Source organism: Falco biarmicus, chromosome 12 (assembly GCF_023638135.1).
Source record: "Falco biarmicus isolate bFalBia1 chromosome 12, bFalBia1.pri, whole genome shotgun sequence".
In the NCBI taxonomy this organism is placed as follows: Eukaryota; Metazoa; Chordata; class Aves; order Falconiformes; family Falconidae; genus Falco; species Falco biarmicus.
Window position 1 is genome coordinate 8,393,940 of NC_079299.1, and position 20,329 is coordinate 8,414,268.

Below are 20,329 nucleotides of genomic sequence, written 5' to 3' on the forward strand. Positions count from 1 at the left end.
GTATATCAGCTAAGGATCCACTGAGGTATCTGTAGTAGCTATTGCTAGCCACTTAAATGAAGTATCCCTTGGTCCTCACTGCAGTGTGCAGTCTCATCTTGGTCAAATCAATCTGTGGATACATTCCCTTTCCTCTACAGCAAAGCTTTACAGTAGTAGATAGGTAAACACAACGCCATCCCCAGAGCTGAATCAAACTGCATGGAGCTGGAGCTGGATTTCCATGACTCCACATATTATGAAAGCAGAGAAGAGCAAAGCTAAGCTTTGCTAAAAATCCATATATATCTCTCATGCCCATTAAGTTCTTATTAATGCTATATCCTGTGGCAGAAGCAGAAGGAAATACATAATCAAAATCCATTCAATATGTTGGTCTAAAACCAACTCCAAGACACAGGCTTTTAAGACATGTGATGAAAGGAAATCAAAAGATGATGGTGTTTTGGATGTGTTTATTTTTCCTAGCTCTGGGAGTACTAATAACTGACAGACAGAATCATTTGCTTCACTGATCACGGATGTAGCTGTAGTAATAATACAGGTGACCCTTACAAAACCCTCAGTGAAATTCCACCCCCACAAATGGAATCCTTCCCACCCAACAAAAGTCTATAGAGTTTTAATGGTGTCTTCCTCCTCACCACCGTGTGAGAACAGGCCATCCTGGGGCAGGGATGCACACACATGTGCACTTTGGGTGCATTATTGTATGTAGAACAAATGTTTAACCTTCATTATGTTGTTCCAATCTGAAAAATTGCTCCCTCTAAAAAGATTAAAATTATAACACGATTATTCATCACCAATTCTTCAGAATCACAGGTTAGGTTCAGATGAAATACGAAAGGCCACATGGGTAGCAAAACATCAGAAAAGGCATGCAAAGAGATGAGGAGAAAGATAGTTGTGTATTACTCAGCTGGACTCATGAATCATGCTCAAGAGTGTCTCAAATATTCAGTTCACATGCTGTTTTTCTGGGGGAAAGGGTAGATGAAATAAAGCATTACAAGTGAGATGTTAGACACTTTGTTTACTGCACTAATAAAAAATGCTCAGATGCTCAGCTGAATATGCCATGAAGACCTATACGAAGCCAGGTAGAATAAGAGTAAGAAAGCTGAAGTAATTGGCAGAGAGACCCTTGCGGATTTGGAAAGGCCTAGTTAAAGCTGCCTCTTTACATTTTTTTACTGCTAGTGGCAAGTTGGTGCTGGTTCTGGGCTTGTTTCTTACTTCTGGCTCACAGCTCCCACTTCTTGTAGAACTGCACAAACTAATTGGTGTGCTGAGCCAGCAATGGTGTTTCATGCACGATCCAAAGATTCATCTCTCTGAGATTAGGTTGCTTGTCTTTCAAGGTTTGTTTTGCTTTTTTGATCACTTTTGTTATTTTAAAAGACAAAAAAAAAAAAAAAAAAAAAAAAAAGAGAGATCGTGGCCAACTATGAGTACTAAATGGCTTTCCAAAGGTTAACCTTTGTTCTCTTTGTAAGTCATTTATGAATAGCCAGCTATTCAGTTTGTTCAGTTATTGTGAGTCATTTAATTTCAGATTTGGAAGTTTGTCATGAACTATTTGCTCCGTGTTCAGGTAGTCTGACTAGTAGGGTATGACTAGTCTGCAGTTTTGCTGACTGGAATGCTAATAAATAGGAGGAAAGAATTCACCATTTTCGGGATGACTGCTTTAACTCTTGCATGTGAAACCTTTTCTGAGCAAACAGCCACAAAAGTATCCAACAGGCTTTCACTTTCAGAAAACAGTCTCATGCGCTACAAGTCACTTATTTACAGATGTAGAAAACTACTAAAATGGTTTCTGAGTGCTGTAGAAGTGGTTAATTGTAAACCAGTGTTCAAATAGCTCTTTTAGTGAGAGTGAGACATCATCACATTTCACTGGGGGCAGAAGATGTTGCTTTTGTTTAACATATAGTGGTTGCAGTCTTATGAATATCTGATCCCTAGGGATTTGAGCTTCTTAGAAATAGTACCTCCTCCAAATCCATGCTCTCCTATTCCCAGAAACTCATCCAAAGAGCTAGAGCTTGTTGTAATTGAATAAATGACTGGGTCTATGGAACAGCTTCATCTTAGGCCAGGTCTGAAATTTATCATAACAGTTCTCCCCCGAGGTACAGCATCAGCAAAGAAAATTCAGGGCTCCACTGATGGAAACAATTTTCAAAAAGAAGGAGATCTACTGTCACAATGAGTGAAGACAGACTAGTCATTAGTTTCAAAGTATATGGAGAGGGTAGCCTCATGATTTTTCTGTCTTTATGGTCCTTTTCCATTTAATGCCAACAAAAGTATAACAGACAATAGGCTGTTAAAATAACGTTTGTGTAAAAATAGAAAAATGAATGTTAGATTCTGGAAGAATTCAGATTTCAGGAGTGGCAGAGACATGTATTTTCTTGGGCTTGCTCCTTCCTAAAGGCAACCCTTTTTGGCCCCATTTAAAGTTTGAAAGGCTCACTTTTCCTTTAAAAAATGCTCCTTCATTACAATATTAAGGGACATGCTCTCTTCCTTGTGAGGGAGGAGAACTGAGGGTAGTGCTGCTATGTGATCCAGCCTGTGAAGTAGTCTCTGCAACTGCTGCAACCAAAGTAAAGACAAAAGAAATAATTTTGGGACTATGCAGCAGGAGTATTGCCTTAGGCTGCCCCAGGAACTGCTGGACATGGGCTGAGAGCAGTTACTGATTCCAGCAGGACTAGTTGTACAGTCCAGCAGGACTAGTTGTACAGTAACTGTTTAATGACTGTGGTGCTCACTGTTTAGTACTTAAGAGTAATAGAGTACGCCTTTCCTCATTGTTGTTACTGCAGAGGAGGCCCTGGGTACAATTGTGCTGCTGCAGGCAGTTATTAAAGAAAGCCTGAGAAGCAATGGCGATGTTATCTCCTCAAGAAGCAGGGGCATCTCCCCTTGCCTCTCCCATCCTGGGGTCTGACCTTCCTTCCTCAGACCTGTCTTTAATGTCACTTACTGAGAGTTACAAAGTGCAGTGCTGCTGAGAAAGGTCTGGATAATGAAGCCTGCCTCTCGTCAAGGATGGGTCCTGAGAGCCTCCAAAGGACCCCCACTTCCTCCCTAATCTTTCAAAAAAGATTATATGAAGAGGAGATGGGGACTGTCTGTGCGTGTTCAGGGAGGGGAGAGGAGGAACATTTCCAAGAAAATAGTTAAATAACTCTCTCGGTTAGCCTGATGCATCCTTCTGCTAGTTGTCTGTTTAGCTGGGAAGATCCCTGCGCACCCTGAAGACAATTTCTGGCCTAATTCTCACAACTTTTGGGGTACTGCAGACAACTTTCTTTCTCTTTTTCATTGTCTTGATATTTAGGGAAATTTGCACAAAGCCAGATGATGCAAAGTTAAAGTTGTGAGAAAAAAAAGACTAAAACCAAGGAAATTCTGAATACTGGAGTTATTCCAGCAACTATAACTGTGCAGTCTTTGATCTCCTACATATTTCATGGTTTGCATCACCAACAGAAAATTATCTTTATGTTCAGGTTTAAGCAGAGAGAAGTAAATTAAAGAAATACATCATCCTAATTTTACCCTGAAGATGATCAGAGGTTCTGTCAGATACAGCAGGTGGGGCCAAATTAACAGAAGATACGAACCTTTAAGCAAGGGAACAGTAACATAAGGAATTCTCATGGCTCCTTTTATTGCTAAAGCAGCGAGGTTCATCTTATGGGTATAATTTACTTTGGATATCCCCTGCATGATGGAAGGCCCATATTTCTTAGTGAACAGAGCATTGGTGGGTAGTCCGTGCGAGGTGGAAGCTGTTACTGCTGGTATTGTTCTGCTTGTGACCTTTTGCAAGCAGCTCCTTGCCATAGGTTCCTCCAGTTCCCTCTTCTAAAATGAGGGAAAATAGCTTTTATCTCATTTTAAAAGCACTTTGAAACTTAATATGGAGTAAAGGTTTTGCTTATAGGCTTTTTTAATTTATAAAAAAAACCATGAGGCAGAAAGCCACTTTGTCTCTCAGACCCTTGTAGTTTTTTCCCTCTTTTCTGAGAATGCCAATGACTGAGACCAACTGTGACAATGCTCTTTGAAGTGAGAAGCCTTGTGCCTGTCATATCAGCTGAGAATCCCAAACACACTTCATATGCTTTGGACTCCTGAGTAGCCCAATGAAGCCAAGCACAATGTTGCTGTTATGGTAAGGCCAAGATTTTTGCGCACACTTTTTTCTTTAAATAGGACTGGAAAAACTGCACGAAGAGCCTTTTCTTCTTTTGTCTCCTTTTTCAGTTCCAGACCAAGCCAGACTGTCATGGAAATCCAGACGCTTTTTCAAAAGTAATTGTTTGATTCTGTGTATATTTTTGTGTGGGGGTTACAGTACATACAATTAATGTGATTCAGACTCAGGGTCAAAAGTCTGGGTTGACTATGACTGGACTTCTAATTTCCTCCATACTAAGTCACCCATCCTTTTTCTGAGTCATTTTTCAGCAGACAGTTTCAAGTTTAAAATTAGAAAGTAGAAACATATACCAAGCGAAAAGACTGGTGAGAATACTGCAGTCACAGCTTGTTCAAGTTTTGTGAGCTGATGTAGCAGCAGCTATCTCAAGGGGGTCCCGTTCTAACGTCTGGAACAGATGCCCCTTAAGATATTCATAAGTAATTTAGGACGTAGAACATCTGCAAACCTATATGGCATGAATGCATCATGAGCTGGTAAACATACCCATTGTTGGTGTCAGACAATCCCTTTGTGCAAGCTTGCTACAGATGTCTTTTATAGAGAGTCTTCCACTGTGCACCTTGGTCATACAAGGCCTTTGGAGCACGAGCAAGGGCTACCAAGCAACAGCAGTGGCATATGTTATGCACATGGGTCTTTTCAGAGAGCATGGCTCCCTTGCTAGAGGTCTTTGGCACTCACCAGCAGGCAAAGGTTACAAAGAAGGCCCTCACTAGATGCATTTGAAAGGGAAGCTGAAGACCTGAAGCAGAAGTGGTAAAGTCACTCACTCTCCTGACTCTCGTCCTTATAGTGGTACACTGAATTCTTTACAAAGACAGGTCTGGGAAGATGTTTATCAAAAATTAGATCATTTATCACGCTACTGAGCTAGTACCTACTCCTCTTGGTTATTTAAAATCTATTCAGTTAAAATACTGACATTCAAAAAGCAGGGCTGAATAAAGCTGAGATCGCTGTGTACATGAATAAAAAGAGCACACAATCTGTCATCAATGCCTTTGAAAGAAGTTGAGAGAGTCTATTCTGATCGCATAGCTTTCTCCCTTGTGTAATTCCCTTTGCACTCCAGTCTAAACTTGTGGTGTCCACACCCTGCGCTCTCTTAATGGCCACCAGACTCATAAATGTTTTTAAATAGTATTTATGTTATAGTAGTTTATGAGAGACCAAGTAATAGAAAGGGACAAACAGATTGTATTGTAACATAGAAAGGAATAAAATGATTGTCTACTGAAGTTAATATAGAATCTCAGTCTGGATCTTTCACCTTTTCTGTTGACTAGTTCTTGAGTTTCAAGCAAAATCTTTAACTACAAGTCAAATATGAGTTCAGAAAGATGTCTAGGCAATGACATTCTTGGAATTCACTTTAACCATCCAACAAATACAGGGTAAGTATTGCCAGAAGAGGGACTCATCTATCTGAAAGACATGGAACATCAGCTCACTAGAAACAAAAAGGAAACAAAACCACTTGAAATGTCTGTTAAGTGCTTAAGCCCTTAGCATTTAAAACTGAAGACGTAGCCTCTCTACTTCTCAATTTCCACCTCTGTAAAAAGGGGTGACTTTAATGCCTGTTCATGTAAACTATAAATATCAGTTGTGCCTCCCAAAGATGCTCATATGTCATGGTAATAGACACAACAGGAGGTCCTCAAATGTCCCATTGAAGTCAGCCGGTGGTTTGTTGTTTAACTTCATGAAGACAAGATTTCTCCATGGCCAAGAGGCTGATAGAAATGTTCTCTCTAGGCTACATATCACAGTAAAAGTTCCAGATATTAAGCCAAATGTTAGCAAGTGAAATGGAGAATGGGTAATGCTTTCTGACAAGGCCAGGTAACAAGCAGTTGCAGTTTCCACTTAGAGATAGCTTTCTCTCAGCCACCAGTCAGTCTAATTAATGTTTGCAAATAGCTTGCATTTTCCTGAAGAAGGGAGTATAAAAACAAAGGAGGAACTTCCCCAAAATCACTACTATGTGTAATTGTTTTCTGTAAGAGTTGGCACTGGGGTTTGCTCCTAGTAAGAATCCCAAACTGAGGATGATTTTCTGAAACCTTATATGACTTGTTTAAAATGCCAACATCTGAAAACTAGTTTAGATAACTTGTGTTAGGCCAGAAAGGAGGCAAATGCTGGATTATGCTGAACCAGATCAAACTGATGAATTGATGCTTTTATAGAGGAATAGACTTGTACTGAAAAGATCTAGTCTTGGTAACTTTTTGTCCTACTTGGAATTGCAAACTAAATGCACTTGTTCACTTCAGATTTCCTATTTCAGCATAGACGTTTAAACAATCGGTTGCTGTTCAGAATGTTTTGTAATGATGATAACCATCTGCTAACCTGCATGATTCCTTGGGAAAAAGTAAGCAATTAAGAATATACCTATGATATTTGCTTGGAAAACCTGTACAGTTGTATTGTAAAACTTTTGGAAGCATTTGGCAGCATGAATTGTTTGTGAAAGAAGTAGTGCAATACAATTAAATGTGGAGGAATGAGACTGTATAACTTCCATACCTAAAAACAGTGGCTAGGTTTATTCTTTATAAGGAAGATCAGTGTTTTCTGTTTCACTCGATGTCACTTACAGTTGCTCTTATGTCAAATAGTTTGTATAGCATATACAATAACAAAGCCAAAATATTTTTATGCCTTTGCATCTGATTTTTTTGCCATATTTCTACGATAAATAAAATGGAATACTAAAGCCAAAGAAGAAATATTCAACCCCTAATTTTTTGTTAAAGTAATCATGGTTTGGAAGTGCATTAGGTGCTATCCAGAATATCTTTCTGTCTCTTTCTGATAAAGATCAACTATTCATGTTTCATTGAGCAGAAAAAGCTTTTTAAAGGGAAGGAAAGAAAAATATGACAAAGAAATGAAAATATGTTTCTAAAACCCACAGCTTCTAAGGCATCTCAGTGACAATCTCAGTATAAAAACCTGACTGAGCAGCCTTTCAAGTATGGGTAATTTTTTACTTATGGAAGTGTTTTTATAAAGTGCTTACATTTAAGGTTCTTGCAACAATATTTGCTGACTTTGCTGAAATGTTACAGATTAGCTTTCATGACCATGATTTTTATATACAGCATAGTACTAAATATAAAATAAGCTTTAAGGCATTATGATGAAGCAAGAAATGATGAGTGACAACTTCCCTAACTCATCAATTGAAGACGCTTGCGATGAAGACAAAGAACAGTTTCACAGAGAAAAGCAATTTATGCTGAAAAATAACTCTGGTCAAAACTCTATGGAAAGGGAGAGTTTGTATGACTCAGGATGGAATTGCTAGAAAACCCTGACATTAAAATCCTGTCATTTTCTGGAAAAGTTATGTAGTGGTTCTAATGGACACAGGAACAACCTCTATTTTGTTCTTTCTCTCGAAAAATGAGCCTGTGCTTTCCAAACAATAACGCCTCCTGACACTGTGTTGAGCCACTCATGTAATAAAAGCTCCCAAGGAAGCTTGCCATTGACTTAATTAACCTCCCTCTTTCCTAAAACACTGAGATATTTTTCAGAGGTCCAGGAGAAGCTTGATTGATGGTAAGCATCTTTGAAAGGTTTATAGTGAGATTTGTAATGACATTCACTGCTGTGTGTGCTTGTCTCAATGTGCAGGGATGCAAACCCATGGGGCAGGCACAGCCTGCACCTCTGGGGTGATGCTCAGGTGGACTTTCAGCATTGCAAGATTCCAGAAGGACGTTTGATGTAGATTCAGCCAGCCTTCATTTGTATTGGAGGGCAGGGGCAGCAGCCTTTTATCAACAATCAGGAACATCCATCCAGTCTCTTCTTAACTGCATCTACTACCATATCTGAGGTTTGTGATATTGATGCCTCTTGTATCTTGCTGCACAACAGTTGCAACATATTCAGGACTTAATAATCAGCATTTCACCTGTTGTGATGACTTTGAACTTGCTCTTTATAATGCAACATGTTTCATCAGGTTGTTCTGGTTTTAAGAAGTTTGAGCCCTACAAGAACGTCACGCTAGATAGCTCTATCTGTTGCTGCTTTTAGCCTTCTAAATAACAGAGTTTTTTTGCCTGCTCAAGTTAAGTGTGAATAGTGTTTGACCCACCATACTGTTTAAATAAGCTTAGGTAAAATCATCATTTTTCTTACATGATTTTGTTTAGTGGCAGAGGAACTATAAACTGATTTACACTAGAGGTCTAGCTTGTCCTATTTCCTTTTGTCCTGAACAAGTTCATGGGCAAGTTTCCCCCAATCCTCTCATGTACTGTTAGTGTAGACAATGGAAGAAGCAAATTTTAATTGATTCTTTCTATTTTGTTTTTGTTATCCATATAGAACTAAGTTGGGCTTGGACATTCTTGCTCCTAGCTCTTTTGTAGTATAAAAATGTGTTTAATGAAAACTACAGTTATGAGGCTATCTAAAATAAATAGAAAGGAGACTGATAGCCTTTCAGCAAGGGTAGGTAATTTCTACTGACTATTCTACAGTCAACACTGTCAATGTTAACTGTTACCAGTGATCTTTCAAATGCATCATGTACTCAATGTAAATACTATAGGAACCTGAGGCTGCTACACTGAGGCTAATGAGACCCAAGAAAAACATGTAGGAAGGTCTTCCTTGCAGTAGTTTTTCTCATAGCTTTCTAAAGTCTTAGAAAAATAAGTTTAATGTAAATATATAAATATATAAATTATATGCGTGTGTATGTATACACTTGATAAATATTAATTTAAAATTGAAGAGATAGGCATTTTTTTTTCAAAGGGGAAAAAAACATGAATCCTTTGTGTAAAGGATTTTATGCTGCTGTTTCCAGCAGTGCATCTAGAGACATTCTGAAGATAACTTTCATGTGTGATCTTTTGAAAAATGAATGAATAATCTGTGTCATACATTTGTGCAACAAAACAAGAAAAGACAACTTTGTATAATTCTGTGCCAAAACAATGATTGGAGGAGGCAGTCAGTACAGTTTTATGGCTTTTAGGCCATAGTGCTTCTTTCAGTTCATTCTGTTCCAACAACTCCATGCGAGTGATGTCCATGCCCTGGATGGCTTTATTCAATTAAAGCTGCTTCTCAAGGTCTTGGGTCCCTGTGGTGGAATCATGCAGTGCAGACATGTGCATCCGCTGAACTCGAGCCGTATTTGCTGCCAGCTCATCAGCTTAAGGTCACTTAAGTACTTTCTAAGGGGAAGAAATTACTCCAAAGAATTATCTGCTGGCCTGGCTCCTTCAGACAGGAAAACTGCTAACTTTCTCAAGACAGTGCTTTTGTATGCATTGTTTTATCTCGTATTTACAAGTTGCTTCCAGCCGGGTGCAAGCTGCGACTTATATCTGTGTTCTGCCAGCAAATCTTAAGATGGCAAGGCTCATAGGTCTGAGTGTCTCACCTCACCTATGTGAGCAGCTGGTGAGCAATGAAACTGTGAAGTGATGGATGCTTCTCACAAAGCAAGACAGCATGCAAAAACACTGGTCTTCCCACTTAGCATTGAGTTGCCTGAATATGTATAGTTCTGGTTTCCTATATAACATCAAAGAGCATGAGCTAAGATTATGAGAGGGTCCAGCGGGGGGCTGTGAAGATGATGAGGGGGCTGGAGCATCTCCCTGCTGAGGAAAGGCTGAGAGCGCTGGGGCTGTTCAGCCTGGAGAAGGCTGAGGGGGATCTTATCGATGCATACAAATGTCTTCAGGGCGAGTGTCAAGGGGACGGGGCCAGGCTCTGTTCAGTGGTGCCCAGCGACAGGACAAGGGGCAACGGGCACAGACTACAACAACCAAAGTCCCATGTGAATATGGAGAAGAACGTCTTTACCTTGAAGGTGGCAGAGCCCTGGGACAGGCTGCCGAGAGGCTGTGGGGTCTCCTGCTCTGGAGACATTCAAACATCTACCTGGATGTGACTCTGTGCAACCTGCCTGAGGGGAACCTGCTTCAGCAGGGCTTGGACTAGATGATCTCCAGAGGTCCCTTCCGACCCCGACCATTCTGGGATTCTGTGAAGATTGGATAGGATTAAATAAAAGAGCTGAAGGAGGATATGTTGGTAAAATTGATAGTTACCTTCTTTTAGAGAAGTAATCTCACTTCACTATAATTTGATTAAATCTTGGCCTTAAGCAACTTCAGCCCTAAATGACACAATCCATCCAAGAGTTTAACATACTTTTCATTTACAGAGTTTGTAAGTTTTTTTTCTCCTGAGTGTTCCTATCTAGACAGCCATAAAAAAGGTACGCTAGTAACCAGTAGTTCCTAAATAACTAATTTCACCATGTGAAAATTCAGAACAGTGTTAGTTAAGAACAGTTGCATAGCCTTAGATCTTACTAACACAATGAAACCCAGAATGACCCACTGTCTAGTTGACCGACTACTTTAACTGCATGCTACTCGAGTTCTGTGTCTAGCAGACTTGGTGATAGAGAAGCGAATTTTCACTGGATCATCAAGAAACATTTTTGACCTAGGGTCAAATTTTAACTCTCTTCCACTTCCTGCTGAGATGCTGAGCTGTTCGAAACCAAAAAAGGTTGCCAACATAAAAAAAAGCAATTTTACACTCACACTTTTCTGTCAACATTCTCAGAAATGGCTTAACTGTTTGTGGTCAAACTTAGCATAAACTGTTTTAAGAAAAGCCAGGTGGAGAAAACTGAATTCTAAAAAGATGAGAAAACTGAGTAACGGGAAAAAAACACTCAACCCTTGGAAATGGAAATGCTCAGATAGTGTGACTTCTGTTTTATCGCAGATAGACTGTCTAAAACCTTACTTTTATCTACTGCTCCAGGTAACAACAATAATGGCGTCTGCTCTGTCCAGGGTGGGAGAGAACCGGGGCCACGCAGAGTACGGGTGAGGCTGGCAGACTTCAGGTTGGGGGAAACAAAGATTAGTAGTCAGAGCTCAGTATCATCCGGCAATGGTTAACCCAAACACCAGCCCTGAGCAAGGGCTTGGCTGTGGCTTCACATCCAAATTGCTGCAAGGAGGAGAGAGATCTCTGAGTGCTGGTCTGCTGAAAAACTCTGTTTTGCTTCTGTCCTGCGGCAGGATGACTCTATTTTTCTAGCCTGTGATGTTTTGGTCTTTCTATTTAAGGTGAAAAACCTCAGAAACTGTATGTTTTCTTTAATGTCTCTTAGTGTCTTCAGTCTGAGAGGATGCAGCTATTATTTATATACACCAGCCCTTTGTTCTTGTTTAGGCTGCTGTAGCTTGTCTGAAATTACTCATTGGGTTCATGTCCCTGAAACTGGAGTAAGCTTTGTGGCATGGTATCCACACTATAATACATCCCCAGCTGGAGTTCACTCCGGCGTAGTTTCTGAAAACTTGAGGCTTCCTGAGAGAAAGAGGTTGTGATAGGAAAGATGCAGTAATCTTGATTATCCCTGTCGTGACCCAGACTCCAAGACAGGCATCTCAAAGTACTGAAGTCTACTTCTCCCCTGAGATCCGCACGGAAATGACTCGATGAAATGTGAGTGATTCTCATCTTGCACAATGTGAACTCATTTGAGTAAAGCAAAGTAGCGTTACACAACTCCCTTACAGCATGTAGCAAGTGCTTTAAGAACCTGCTCTTTGGATGCCAGGCAGGCATTGGTGGTAGGGTGTATTGCCAGAAACACGTTATAGACTTCCTGGCAGGGCTCTGCAAGGCAGGGCATGTGCCCTGTACGTGCACAATTTAAAACCAAAATGCACTTGCTGATGATGCTAGTTGCAGGTGCTGCAGGGAATGGCTCAGTGGGGTGGTAAAAGGTGGTGAGGCAGAGCAGGCAGCCTGGTTCATCTGGGCTGCTGGGTGCTTGGAGCCTGTTTGAAGAAAACTCCTTACAGCAGCTGGGTGCATTTGGGGTTGCTGGCTGTTCTTGCAGGAGGGGGAACTGCCTTTCAGACAGAGGGGCTCCAAAAAATCCAAGGGGTCACAGTGGCATGAAGCAACTCAACCAGCATTTGCACAGCTGATGGGAGGAATGGAGAGAGGCAGGGGTGATGGTGTCTCTCTTTGGATGCTTGCTGGGCCAGTGCTAGGCAGTTCACATTTGTTTTCACAAAGGGTAGTGGAGTTGGGAAAAAGGGACACAAACTTTATGCTAAGGCCTGGCAAAAATTCTTTAGAGTGGGAAATTAAAAATGCTTGATTTCTCTGGCATAACAACAAGACTTTCCTGTTGTAAATGAGTTAGGGGTCATAACTACCTCAGTCAGGAGGAAATAACAAGATTTCTTTAACCAACCACTTGGTGTTAAATACTCCAGAAAAAGTCACCTTTTAGAACTACAGTTCCAGCTTTATGGTAGTGATTAATCTCTGGTGTTTGGTGCTAAATGGAGCCGTAATTTCTCCATATCTTTATATTTTCTGGAGCATCATTATCGAATGGGTCTGTTTCTACTTCAGTTTTACAGAGACTGCAGGAGCTCTGTCACTTCCAAAATTTTTATTAATGATTTGGGAAGAAGTGCCAATGTTTAGATAAAGATCTGTGTTGACACAATGGTTGTTGGAGTGACTGTTCCTGGGGCAGTAAGACTGAAGCCTAAATGCAAGCTTTTTTTCAAGTAACATTCATTGAATTGACTACAAGACTGAGAAAAATTCCCTGCCTTGTTTTATACAGGATGCAGACTGAATGACCTAACGGCACTGATTTGCCTTAAAATAGAATTAGTCATATCGCTTGTGTGAGTAAAGCAAGCAGCAGCAGACACACCCATGGGTATCTGCATAATTTATTTGAAACCACTTTAGGCAGCCAAAGAATATGAGAGTGAGGAGCATTTAAGTTTTAAGTTTAAGGGGATGAGTTTCCTTAGATTGTCAGTGGGACTGTCTGCACATGCCTCCAGCGGCACTGCAGAGCACCTAGGTGAGCTGGCTAGAAATACAGTATTCATCATCATCTCCAGAGGTTACTTGAAGCCAAGGAACACCCTTACACAGCATATTGTATTTTAAACTATCAAACTAATAGTATTTTAACGTTTATAGTGGTTTTGGCAGCAGTATACAACTTTCTCACTGAGAGTGTAATAAACGATAGCAATCTCTGATTTGATTTTCTCTTGATATTTTGAGTGACCATTGTAAGAATGGCAGACTTCATACCTAAAGTTTAATTTTGGCATGATTTTAAGGGATTGGGTGCTGTTATAGTCAGCAATAATATGGTGCAAAAGAGAATACTGCCAAGTCTTGGGAGTTACAAAATATTAGATATTCATGTCCCATGAAATTACAGATTTGAGCCAAATGCAGAGCACAGAAATCCTGGGGTTTTTTCAATGGAAAGATAGAGTGTGAGTCTGAAACTGTATCTAATTACATTCTGTGTGTTGGGATGTCAGCATTAGTATAAAACCTCTCCCCAGAAGGGCAAATCCACAGAGAAAAGGACAACATGAACATGCAACAGCAAAACAACTAGAAGAAATGCATAAATATCAGACGGTAACTCTTCTTCCTAATTCGTTTCTGGCAGTCTTTCATTCTGTTAAAAATGAGATATGTAAAGTATCATCTTGTGCTCTAGAATATAAGGTTTTTGTACCTTTTCTTGCATAACAAGTTAGTGGTAATGACTCATGAAGTTATTCAGCCCTTCATAAAAGACCAACTTTTCATTGACTTCATGACCTCCCTTACAAGCAAATTCCACAAGATGATTCCAGCATATGTCCATAAAGTAGTTGTGTCAGAATTTATTGCCTTGTAATTCAGCAATAATCTCATTCTTCTAGTGAGCAAAAAATAAAGATGAGGAAGATGGACCAGTTCTTGCTTTCTTTTATTCTATAGACCTTATTTTAAACCTAAGAGCTATGTCTTTTTATGTAGCTCTAATCTCATGGATAACAAAATGGTTCTAGTTCGACTTGGTTTGCTACCTTAAAGCTTTTAATACTCTGAATATGAATTTTGTTCCAAAATGTGAATCAACATCTTTCCACGCAATCTATTTTTGTCTTTTGATCTTTCTTTTATACCTTCATGAAAGAAGTGTGATTTTCCAGAGCCTTTCAGGGAGCAGCAATACATACAGTGTTATAAGCAATAGGTCTGTAGCATATAAACTGCCTGGCTTTGAGCTAGAGCATGAGTTAGTGGTGAGGGCACTCACTTGAAAGGCAGGAGACATGACTGTCTCCAGCTCTTCCACTGACTTGTTGTCTAACAGCTGCCAAGTCCTTCCATCTCTGCCTCTTTGTTTCTCCTCCCTCTGTTTTGTATTTTTGGTTAGATTTCAAATTATTTTCAGATGGAGGATTCTCTCTCCCTATGTTTGTGGAATGTCTAGCACAACAGAGCTTCAATGCTGACTGCAGTCTCTAGGCTCACCTTAACATAAATAAGAGGGACAGAGTTTCATTCTTTCCACGGTACTGGTTTTTTGCTGTCTGCAGACCAAACATGGAATGCAAAATCACAGCCTTTGATTGCTAATGACCCATCTCTTCCTTGGTGTCTTCACCTAGTTGCTACCATGACGTCTTTTTTCTGTGAATCGGTGTTTTGATTATGTCAGTTTCCCAGATCCTACAGAAAAGATTTCAGTAAGCTGGACAGGCATTTAAGGCAAAGGTATGCTATGAATATATGTACAGCACAGTGCACGTTGAGCCTGTGCCATGCAGTATGGTATTGAGATCTATATGGCAAAGTCCAGAGCCACATGGAGACAGTAAAGTAATAACCTCTACAATTTGTAAGTCAGCACTAGCTCTGCAGTCTTTGCAGGTCATGGTATACATGCACTTTTACTGTCCCTGGAAAAATGTGGCTACTCCAGGGATGCTAAAATCCCTGTACTTTCATGATGGAGAGCTTATACCATTTACTTTGTTTTGCCCAGACCTCCTACTCTGTAGCAATTTTTCTGCCAGCTGGCTGCCTTTCAAGTTCTGCTGTGTCTGTCTAGTTTGCAAAACGTTTTGAGATTTTGTTCTCTGTTCTCCGCTAATCCAAAAGAAAATCTCTGGGTTTTTTGTTAATTATCTGTTGCACAGATACAAATGAAATTTATTTTTTTTCTCTCAACTGGAGACCCACTTGAGCCTCCTGCTGTATTAGGAATGAGTTCGAGTGAGGAAAAAATGGATATTATATACTTATTTACTGGTATAAATGCAGTCATTAGGTTATAATGGAAAACCACCAGTTTTAGGTCTTTCTGGTCTACTCTGCAAGGTGCAGTGCTGCTTGGAGTTGCCACAGCAGTTGATATTGTTGCCCGATGGTCCCTTCTCTGCTGCCATTCTGAGCCCCAGAGCTTCACTGCCTTCTGTCTTGCTTGTACTGTGGGGCTGACTTTGAGACAACTTTCTTCATGGCCTTTCCCCTGACACAAAGGGTTTGGGGCGTTTACCTTTTGTAGGTGTATTATATCTACTATAAATCTCCGGTTTCTCAGGACCAACGTCCTTCTGCAGAGTCCAACCAAATAAACAGACTTTGTTTAAAAAGATGAAGCCCCAGAGGGTCCTGTAGGAAACAGATCCTGTGACACAATCCAGTAACAAAACCAAGGGAACAGTCATCCTTTGCCTTTCTTTAGTTTATTTATCCTTTATTTAGTTACCAGAGTATAACAAGGGAGTGATTTTGGCTGGAATATGAAAGCAACTGAGCTCCGCTATACTAATTGTGCTGGCTTTGAGGTTGGTGGAAGATTTGGTCCACCCTGAGTAGCAGTCTTCCCCAATTTGTACTGTCCTGCTTACTCCACAGGAACAAACTGGAGAGCTGTGCACTGTTTATCCTGAGCTCTTTGAAATGTGAATCACTCCAGGACAGCCTCTCCCAGGCTAGACTAGGAAAGCTTATTATCACTGATTTACAAGCCTTTAGAGATCAAAATGGGCCAAACCAACATTTCCTCCCTTCTCCTTTAAAACCACAACAGAGTGTCTGTCTGCTTTTGAAAGTAAAAATTCTTTCCATAGTGGTTTTATTCTTTTGCACTTCTACTGACAAATAATTTACTAATTTCTCCCAATTGTTTCAAAACAGCTTGCAATTAATGAGGTTTTTTGTTTAAATCATTAATTTCGTTGTTGTTTGGGCAGCAGCATCCACACTGAATTCGGCTGAGCTCTGGCAGTAACAGACCTAGTTCTTGGCTGTTCTGTAATGAGCGTATGCTGAAGACAAAAGGGACAAGCTTCATGTCCACAGAGAGATGAGCACAGCCACCACCAACCACCAGAACTCCATAACATGGGCCACTTCAATGGCTTTGCAGTGGTGTCATATTCCCTCTATTTTTAGAGCGTGATCATTTTCTTCTTATCAGGTTAGGTGTTCACCTATGGAAAGTAATCTGCTGTTTCATAGCTTAGTTTATTAATAGAAAGATTGGAAAAGTGCATAGAAACAGGTTACTGGGCTGATAGAATTGCTAGGTTGCAGTACTTGTAAAATAGATTATGTCTCTCAGCTGCTAGTGGAAATACATTTTGCCATGGTGCTGGAATCTCACACAAGGATTTCTAGGGACATGTAGTGTCGTATCTGTCAGCACTGGCCAACAGCACAGCAAATGTAGGGGCTTAGTACGGAGCTCTCTGCTCTTGCTGCTTGGTTCTTGTGGTGCAAGTCCCTACACCTGTGTGCCCTGCATGCAACAGCAGCTCTTACTCAGTGTGAAACTCCTTGGTTTAAAAATCCAGCACTATTAAAACATAAGCATTACTGATGACATAATCCCAGTGTAAAGAAGCGTTAATCAGCCGAACATTAACTTTCTAAACTCTAGGAGGTCACCCTAAAGAATTTCTATAAAAGCGTAGAAATCAGTGTAAAAGAAGACAAAATGAGGGAGCTCTTTTGGATTAGGGAAGGTGTTTTTCTCTGTTTTGGTGGCAACCCACATATAAATTCTTAGTCTGCTGTTTAACTTACTGGAGTTGTCAAGCAACTACCACATGAGATACTATACTTTCTGAGACAGCAGTGGCACCCCTTTGCTATATAAAAGAGTCAGGTTGGGGTTCATGTTACCATTACTGTGTCTGTGTTGGGGCAGAAAATAATTTCACACAAATTAGAGCTTCTCCTGTGAGCCAGTTCAGGGAACAGCCTTGGTTATTAGCTGAGCTAAACTACACACCCACTCTCAGTAGTGTATGGAAGGGCTGCAGATGGTACAAAACAATATGTGGATCTCTAATAGATCTGCAAGTACAAACAAGACCTCAGGGCTGTCAGAAACGGCGACTATCTGCTCTAAAGGAAAGGCACCATTCTTTGTTGCCTGGTGTAATGCAACCGTATTTGCATTATATATACAATATATACCAAAGACAGGTATGTAAGTATGCGTGTATCCTAAGGGGAAGGTGGTAGATGGCAGCTGTCAGTTGTATTGCTTGGTGACTGTTAATGATGAGAAGAACCTGCAGATAACAGGAGACTGTATCAATATCAAAAAGCTAGGATTTGGGCTTCAGGCTGTGGAAAGTGGTTGAGCTTAAGTATTTAGTTTAAAATGTAACCTGTATCAGAATGGCACCCCTGTGTTTCAGTTATGAACCTGTGTATACTGTACACTGTGCTAAGCCACATATCCACAATGTATGTATGAACAAACTACCTTCTGGCTTGTCATGTTTTTCTGCAGAATCAAAGAGTTCATTCTGGCACCCTCAGCCATTTTTTCCCCACTCCTAACCACATCAAGAGCATTCTTAGCATTTTTCCTAGGAGGTTACAATCATTTCAATCATAACTTGAATAAAAAATGTTGGCATTTGTCAACACATTTATAAAATCTTCACCTGGAATCTCTTTTTTCTTGCTAATGAAAAACACCTGCCTGCAGAAAAGCATTAATTGACATAAAAGTGCTAGCAACACAGCATGCAAACAGCAGATTTGATCTTGAGAACTATGCCCATGCCCTGGCTTTACTGCTTTGTTTTTTGTGCACTAAATAGCGAACCACAGTTGGCTAAATCTACATGAGGTTGCCACTTCTCAGACAGGGTGTGAGAGAGGCTGCCAACATCTTCCATTCTTCCTCTGTGGGAATAAAGGAGAAGGAGCAGTGAATGAAAATGGAAAATAATGAGCTGGAAGGGAAAAGAGAAGATGAAGATGTGTGGAAGTTGCCCCGAAGTGAAGTGGGCGATAATGGCATTAATTTGCAGAGTGCCACTCCACACCTGCTAAGAACAGGGAGCTTCTGCAAAATTTGTTCTGTATTCCAAGAAATACAAATATATTGAATCAGGCACTGATAATGTTGATGTCAGTGTGTATAATTTTATTACTCTATTCTATCATCCTAAGAGCAATTGCTGAAAGTTGTCACAGTTTGCTTTTGGAAACAAAACCACCTTTGGAGAGACGTTTGCACATTTCCAGTGCCAAATGCCAAAGACACGTTGCCTCTCTTCACGTAAATGCGCAGATCACACCTCAAAGAAGTCTGAATTAAGCCCTTTTGCTAATTTCTAGTTGCTAATTCATCAGCTGAAACACCTTCATTTCTGAAGAAGCAGAAAGAGAATCCCTGGGGTGGGGGCTTGTTATTGCAGCAATGTTAACAGGAGATGTTAATACAGAGGTGCAGAGATGTTTTCTTAACTGAGAACAGCTGCACCAGAAAGGTTTCATTAACTTTCTTCAACCACACAAACATTTCAGGTTGAGACTGCTAAAGTCAATGAAGAGATTTAGGCCTATCACCAAAGCCAACAGCTGGAAACCCTCAGATACAGTCAGTTTCTAATGCATTGGTGAGATAGCATAAGGCAGGAGGGAACTCAGGGGGAGTTATCTGCTGTTATTTAAAAACACAGGAAAAATCCAGGCAGCAGAATGTGATTTGGGACAATAGCTGCTTCCTGAGCTATGTGCTGTGTGGAGCCCCTGCCCGTGGTGATCTGACCTGCTCTTCCTGAACTGGTAAGTGTCTGAGAAAGGCTGAAGAAGTGAAATCATATTTCAAAAGGATTTGTGGTTGCAAGCACAAGTTCATGTGCCCATCTAATCCCACCTAGAGTGAACTGCGCTTCAGAGGTAGCCTCTGGATAGTGGAAAAGTTTCAGATTGCCCAGCACTCATGTTTGCACCGGGAAATATGAAAGGGGATCTGAATACAGCTGTTAGGGAGATTTGCAATACCAGTGGACCATGAGCTTTGCAGTGCAGAAAATGCCCCACCCAGTCCTGTTCCCTCACCTTCCTTCCTGCATGGCCCCCTTCCCAAGAAGAAAAAACCCACAACGTCAATCAGTCCACCTGTACTTGGCAACATGGAACCCAAACATGTGCTTGCCAGGCACAGCTGGCTGTTTGCTACTATTGACCCAGTGTAGTGCAAGCTGCATACTGGTTGTTTGATCAAGATGGTTTGGGAGAAGGGAGTGTTGGAGAATAATTTGCAGTGAAATTAAGAAGCTGTATTTTCCCTGGCTGCCTACATTTCCCTCCTCTCTGTAAAATTCTTATTAACAATGCTTGCTTTGGGCATGTGCTTGTGTTGAACCTGGGGAATTTGTTTTGTTAAAAGAGGGCATGTGTGCCTGCCAGTAGATTTTTCTCTGCTAGTGCAAAATCATATGCATAGTACAATCTCTTCTGGATAAAGAAGGGTCTTTGGAAGTGAACCATGATTAAAAGTAACAGGAATATATTCCTGCACAGATAAACAAGTCGTACAAAGTGACATCTGAGGGAACTGGAGAGAGGCCACAGAACAGTGAAGGTGTGCAAGGGAAACAGGTCCTTCAGTGTAGCTTTGGAGGTGGCAGTGTAGATGAAAGAGTAGCTGGGCATAGCAAAAGGCAGAAAATGAGTGAAATGGGTTGTGACTAACAGTGCAGTAAAGATATGGATGAAAAAATGCTGTATTGTGTGCCTTCCGAAGGAAAGAAAATGACAATAATGAAAAGAGAAAGAGTAGTACATGGAAAAGTGTAAAGTAAAAGCTATAATGACATGGCATGAAAAGGATACTATGAGGAAGTGGTTGGACTAAACATTTTGAGGTCCTTTCTGACCTGAATGGTTCTGTGGAATCAAGCA